We start from the raw sequence: 7,493 nt of genomic DNA, 5'->3' as shown, positions 1-7,493 counted from the left end.
CTCTTCAATTTATTAATTCTTTGTATTGTTTTTCTAGTCTCCATTGCATTGATTTCTGCTGTGATCTTTACAATTTCCTATCTTTTTTGGGCTTTGGGCTTGACTTGCTCTTCTTTTTCTAGAAGCTTGAGGTGCAGCATAAAGTTGTTTGTTTGGGCTTGTTCTGTTTTGCTGATGTGAGAATTCATCACTATACATTTCCCTCTTAGGACTGCTTCATTGTGTCTCACAGGTTCTGCTAAGTTGTGTCTGCATTTTTGTTTGATTGTAAATATTGTTTAATTTCTTCTGTGACCCATTGTTTGTTCAGGAGGGTATTATTTACTGTCCATGTATCTATGGAGTTTTGTGAGTTCTTTTGTCAATAATTTCTAATTTCATTGCACTATGGTCAGCTAATATGCATGGGATAATTTCAATTTCTTTGCATTCACTTAGGCATGTTGTGTTAGTGTGTGGTCTGTTTTAGAGAGCATCCCCTGTGAGAAGAATGTGTATTCTGGTGTTGTTTGGTGGTACACTCTGTACAAATCCATTAAGCCCGTTTCTTCACAAGTTTAGTTTAGTTGTTATTTATTTGCTGATTTTTTGCATAGTTGTGGTGGTGGGATGTTAAAAAAACCCCTTATAATTATGTTATTGCTCATTTGATTTTTCATGTTTGTTAAAATTTATCTTCTATAGTTGGGTGCTCCTATGTTCACTGCATATATATTTATGATTGTTATCTACTTCTCTTGCAGTTTTCTCCTAACAAGAATGTAGTTATTGCTTTATCTCTTTTGATCATTCTTGGTTTGAAGTTCACATTTTCACTAACCAGAATAGCTATCCCTGCTTTTTTTCTGGGTTCCTATTGCATGGAGTGGTTTTTTCCCCATTCTTTGACTTTGTGTTTCTTGTATACAGCATATTGTTGGGTTTTGTTTCTTGATCCATTCTCCCAGTTTGCTTTTGATTGATAAAATGAGACCCTCTACATTGATGGTTATAACTCATATGTATTGGCTTATCTTTGTAATGTTGTTTTCCTACTGTAGGATCCCTACTTTTCCCCTTGGCATAATTGTTTGCTCTGCTTAGTGGTTCTCTTCTGTTGTTGTTCTTAAAGTTGTCTCTCTCTCTCTCTCTCTCTCTCTCTCTCTCTCTCTCTCTCTCTCTCTCGTATTTAGTGCAGGATCTAACAGAGTCAACAGGATCTCACTACACAGATCGCACTTGTAGTGATTCTCCTGTTTTCAGTTTCCCAAGCATTGGGATTATAGGCATGCACCACCATGCCCAGTCTCAGTCACAATCTCAGTGTGCCCCGGGGGCAGGGCCGGCATGGCTCCAGGGATCGAACCTCTGACCCCTGCATCTGCCTAAGCAGATGCTTTAATCTGTTGAGCTATCTGGCTGGCCCATCTTTGTCTGTTTGTAAAATGTCTATCAGTAATCTTGTAGGGTTGGTTTGGTGATCATGAATTTTCTCAGTTGTTCTTTGTCATGGAAGTGTCTTATCTCTATTAAATTTGATAATTTTGCAGGGTACATCAATCTGCGTTGGAAGTTGTTTTCTTTCAGGCCTGAAATACTTCACTCCATTGTCTTCTTGATGGTCTGTGTTGAGAAATCTGCCATGATTCTGATAGGCTTTCCATGACAGATAATCTTTGTCTTTTCTCTAACAGCTTTTAATATTCTGTTCTTTTGCTAAATTTGTGGGATCTTGATTATTGTGTGTCTAGGTATAGATTTGTTTTGGTTATAGCTATATGCCTAGAGTTCTATATGCCTCACTTTCTGTATATCAGATTCTTTTCCCATGCATGGGAAATTTCCTGCCACTACTTCTGCAAAAGTCTTTTTATATCACTTGTGTTGACTCTTGCTGTTTTGTTGAGCTATTAGTCTTATATGGTTTTTATTTGCATCATCTTGAAGCTGCTGAATTGTTATTTCCTGACTCTTTGTTATTTTTAGATTTTTCCTTTCATGATCATTAACTGCAGTGCTGTCTTCAAGGTCTGAAAGACTTTCAAGTGGTTTTGCCAGTTTTCAATGGCATTCGTAATTTCCTGTATATCTGTCTGGGTCTGTTTCATACATTCTGCTTCTTTCTTGTGTTGCACATTCAATGTTTCCATTTTTCTGTTCTCCTCTATTTTTTTTTATCTATGTCTTCTTTAGATGTTCCGAGCAATTCTTTCACAATTTGTCATTTCTTTTTTCACTTGAGAAATGATTTATGATGTGATTTCTTCCATGTCCTGATGGAGTTACTTCTTTACTTCAGTTGCTAAAATTTCAGAAATTTCATATATGTGACTTCCAAGTTCTTGTATGTCCATGTCTCCTGGACTTGTTCTGGGTGGGCTAGAGGTCTGAGATTACCTTTTGCTCCTTTGTTTTGACTTTTTTTTGAAGTTCCCAAAGTTCACCAGAGCTCAGTACTGCTCCCACCATGGTGGGGGAATGGGCTGCGGCTCACCAAGGCTCCCAAAGCTGCCTGGGACTCAGCCTCATTTCCACAGTGGTGGAGGGATGGGGAGTGGCTCACTGAGGCTCCTTCATTGGTGGTGGGGTGGGCCACAACTCAGTGAGACTCCCAAAACTGTCTGGAGCTCAGCCTGCCTCCCACCATGGTGCAGGGAAAGGATGAGGTCACCAAGGCTCCTAAAGGTAGCCAGTGCTGTACCTGGGGTCGGCTCGCCAAAGCTCCCAAAGCTGTCCAGGGCTCAGTGAGGCTTCTATGATGGTGGAGGAGCCTGGTCCAGAAAAATTTTTCAGCAGATCTAAGGCCGCATTTCTGAAACTTGTAGAAGTATTTACTATGTACTTGGGTCATATGTGTGTGAGTTACAAGCTGGTTTTTTTTTTTTTAACTTTTTAGAGCTTTGTGCCCTGTATATAGTTTTTATTTAATCTAGTTTTTGAGTTACCACTGCTACAAATACAGGCCCACTGTCACAGCCAATGATCAAGGGTAGGCCATATTAGCGATGATCTGTTTACAGCAGGCTAGTGGCACAGACGTGAATCATGCACTTTCAGCAGGGATAGAGGTGCCAGCACTGTAGCTGGAGCTTGCAGAACAAACAGTGGGGACAGGTCTGGCTCTGATCTTCCAGGAATATGGGGTAAAGTTTTCCTAGCTGGCATTGATGTTTCAGTCAGTTGTATCACCGAAGAGGGCTTAAGTTCCTGGACCAGATTCTTTATTTTGATTTTTAATTTTGTTTTTTTATCTGCTATTTATTTCAAACAGGGTCTCAGTACTTAGCTCACACTTGTAGTGATCCTCCTGTCTCAGCCTCCTCAGTGCTGGGATTACAGGTGTACACCACCACACCCGGTTTCAGGGCTGATGCCACATGTAGTAATCAAACCTGAATGAACCCAGATTCTTGCACTTGCCAGGCTGGTGCTTAGACTGCTGAGCTATCTCTCCAGCCCCTAACAGTAACCTCTTAAGTCCCCTAACCTTTACTTCCACCTGCTCAGAATGATGACATCAGGGCCTATTTACTTATTTATTTATTTTTATATATGTATTTGGTAGGGTCTCACTACTCAGCTGGGACTTGTAGTGATCCTCCTGTTTTCAGCCTCCACAGTGCTGGGATTGAGAAGCGAATAAATATATGAAAAAATGTTCCATATCACTAGCCATCTGTGAAATGCAAATTAAAACAACACTGAGATACCATCTCACCCCAGAAAGAATGGCTATCATAAAGAAATCAACCAACAACAAATGTTGGAGAGGCTGTGGGGAAAAAGGAACCCTTCTCCACTGCTGGTGGGAGTGTAGGCTGGTGCAACTGTTATGGAAATCAGTGTGGAGACTCCTTAGAAAAGTTGGTCTGGAAATCCCCTTTAAACCAGCTATTCCTCTACTGGGAATTTTCCCAGAGGATCTGAAAACATCATATCATAGGGATATATGTGTGCCTATGTTTATAGCAGCACAATTTGTGATGGCCAAATCTTGGAAACAACCAAGATGCCCGTCACATGAGAAATGGTTGAAAAAGATGTGGTACTTTTATACAATGGAGTATATTACTCAGCTATAAAGATTGATAAACTCAAAGTCTTTATGTTTAAGTGGATGCCACTTGAAGATATACTCATAAGTGAAATAAACCAGACCCACATGTGTAAATATCATATAGTCTCCCTAGTATAAGAACTCAAAAGAAGAAATAAAAAGAGAAAGATACAACACAGCACTGTGATTATAGTGGTGCGCCACCACACCTGGATTTAGTCATTGGCTCAGTGCATCCTGAGGGTGGGGACCAGTGCAGCATGTGGGACCGGGGATGGAACCTCAGTCCTTGAGCTTGCCCAAGCAGGCACTTAGCTGCTGAGCTATCTCACCAGCCCCTGGACCAGATTATTTTGTGTCATCTATGGCAGGTTTCCAAACAACAGCAGGAAGCAGTTTGCTGTGCAGATCATCCCTGCAGGAGAGTTTTAGCCAAATTAGTTTTGTCCAGTGTGACCACAACATATGTAGCCTATTGGACTTCATTTTTAATAGAGCTACTTTCATCCAGAAAGGATGTACCCAGTATCTGTCAGGGGCTTCATTTTTTGGGGAACAGTTCATCCCAGGACATGTGGTACCAAGACAGTTAAGTCTGATTGTAAGGTGAGCTTGTCATCTTTCTTGATCAGAAGGACAGTGGCAATTAAGCACAGAGGTGAAGGGGGAAGACAGCCCTTAGTGACCAAATCCAAATATTTGCACAGGTAGACCCCTGGGTGCTCCCTGGGGTTGACAGTCTGAGTAAGCATCATTGTTTTCATGAACTCAAGGATCCAGATTTTATAGAATCCAGCAGCTCCAAGAAATTTGTACAGTTTCTTTCTTGTAATCAGTTTCTGCCAGATATTGTAGCAGAGCTTTTGTGCCTTTCTAGTAGGCAGCTTGGGTGTCATCAATCAGGACAGTGAAGAGAAAAACAAGTTTTTGAACCTCTGTAAGGTTGAGTCCAAACCAATTGGCTTTTGAGTTCAGAACTGGGGTCTTTGTGAAGAGGGTCTGGCTGACAGGAGCCAACCAAAGACATTTTTTAAGTCCATGGTAGTGTCCTAGCAGACTGTGGGTGACAGAAGACCGAGACAATATATACAGAGGCAATCAATGTGGCCTTGGCAGCTCGGAGATCTTGAATTGGCCTCACTGGCAGGAGAGGTGTATTTCAGCACTTTGACACTACATAAACATTTTGCAGTTTTGAAACCTCTGGATGTGTGGTTGAATTCCTAGCCAAGTCTCTTTTGTAATGGAATGCTGTTTGATGTAGGTAGGGGTTGCACCAGGATGGAGTTTGTAGTGACAGAAATTGTGGAGCTGGAAAGGACAGAGAAACAGGCTGTCTCAGAGCAGCCAAATCTATTGTAGAGCCTCCCTGAAAATAGTGGGAGATTTCCCAAACCCTTGTGGCAACTGAGTCCAAGTGAGCTGGCCTTTTTTAACCTCAGGATCTTCCCAGTTGAGGGGCCTTATGGGAGCAACCCACAAGCAGAAGATGCCATTTTTTGAGATGTCCACCCAGTTTGAAAGTTTGTGGTAAGAAGCAAGAATACCTGTTGCCTTGGTGATGGTAACTTTTTGACAGAAGGATCTTCTGAAGGCAGAAAGTTCTGTTGTCTATCAGGAAAGTCACAGTTTTGCCCCCTCCTTTTGTGATGACAGAGTTCTTGGGGGCCCATTTTGATAGTCTTCAGTCTGTCCCAACTATTTGGGCCCAGCAGGGTGCAACTCATTTGTCCAGGCTAACAGTCTAATTTTTCCTCAAACAGGGCATCTCAGAAGGAATTGCTGACAGTTATCTCAGGTGGGTGTTAGATGATGTCATCTAACCAGGATAGGCATGTAAACAGAAGGTTCTGGAAGCAGAGCCTCTGTGGTCAAACATGGGTAATGGCCACCTGGAATCAGTTCAATTGGCTGGAAGTAGATGAGACGTGTTGGCAGCAACTGTGGCAGCTGACAGTGGTGCCAAGGTGGAATTCTCAGGAGGAATGGGCCTCTTCTTCTTGGAGATGCAGTGAGTGATTTGATTTCACTTTTAACTCCATAAAAGCCCCCTCTCCTGCAGTCAGGGACTGTGGGCTTTAATCAATTCGCTCTCATTCCATTTCCCTAGGGTATATGTTGTGTGCACTTGAACAATGGCACAACAAAGCGGGGGGTACCCCTTAGAGAGACCATTCGGATGCCAGGCTGGCCTTACCCCTTGCTGGGATTTAGATACAACTTAGCTAAGGAAGGCGCAAGCCTCCATTATGCCATATGTCAGTCGCCCCGGAACCCTGGGTCACCATGCCTGCCACCAAAGCTAGGCATGGGGGCGCATGCCTATAAGCCCAACACTGGGGAGGCTGAGACAGGAAGATCACTATGAATCTGAGCTGCATGGTGAGACGTGGTATCAAATAAATAAATACCAAAAAAACCTGTGAAAGTATTAGTAGAATTTTGATGATTTTATGGATATGTAATTTAAGATCCTTTTCTTTTCTTTCTTTCTTTTTTTTTTTCCCAAGGCAGGATCTCACTAGGTAGCTCAGGCTAGTCTCAAACTCATGGGAATCCTCCTGCCTTAGCCTCCTGAGGGCTGGGATTACAATTACGCACCACCATGCCTGGCAATATTCTTCCAACTTGTCATATCTTTTAATGTAAAAACAAAACAAAACAAAAAAATCATATATTTGAACATTTTCACCTAAAATGGGGATAAAATGTTTTATTATCACCAAGGCATGGTGTCATATGCCTTAATTTTAGAACTTGCAGCCAGTGGCAGGAGAATCGCCACAAGCTGGAGACCAACCTGGGCTACACAGCAAGACCATGTCTTGAAAAACTAAAATGACAAATACAGTTAGATGCTATGAGAATGTGCTAACATGGGCCAGTAGCTGAGCTCCCTGGAGCAGCTCCTGAGGCAGCTGCCTTCATCAGGGAGGAAACAAACTCCTTGGCCAGACGAATTTATCTCTTCAATTTCATACTGCTAAATGGCACCCCAGGGGACAGCCTGGTGGCATTGCTCTGGTGCTACTGATGAAGGATTGTCTGTCTTGTGGATTATGTAGCAGCAAGTCCCACTCTGGAATTTATGATCACACAATGAGTATTTTAGGGCCATTTGAAGTCCAGGAAATTATTCTTCATGAGCCTCAAGTCTGAAATTTGGGGTTGAGGGGGGCAAGGTAGAATGGCCCAAAGAGCAGACTGCAGAGTCAGGTAGTCCTCACTGTGCACAGCTTCATGGCTGTGTGACCTTGAGCACAGAACCTCTGTTAGAGTCTGAGCTTGGTTTTTTCCTCTGTAAGATGAGGGTGTTGACAGCCAGGTGCAGTAGTACATGACTGTTTCCCAGCACAAAGGGGTGCTGAGGCAGGTAGATCACGAGTTTGATGTCCATCTGGTGACTTGATGAGTCTCTGTTTCAAAATAAAAAAAATAGAAGGATTAGGGGTCCTCT

Source organism: Octodon degus, unplaced genomic scaffold (assembly GCF_000260255.1).
Source record: "Octodon degus isolate 3935 unplaced genomic scaffold, OctDeg1.0 scaffold00008, whole genome shotgun sequence".
Classification (NCBI taxonomy): Eukaryota; Metazoa; Chordata; class Mammalia; order Rodentia; family Octodontidae; genus Octodon; species Octodon degus.
Note: the sequence above shows the minus strand (reverse complement) of the source record.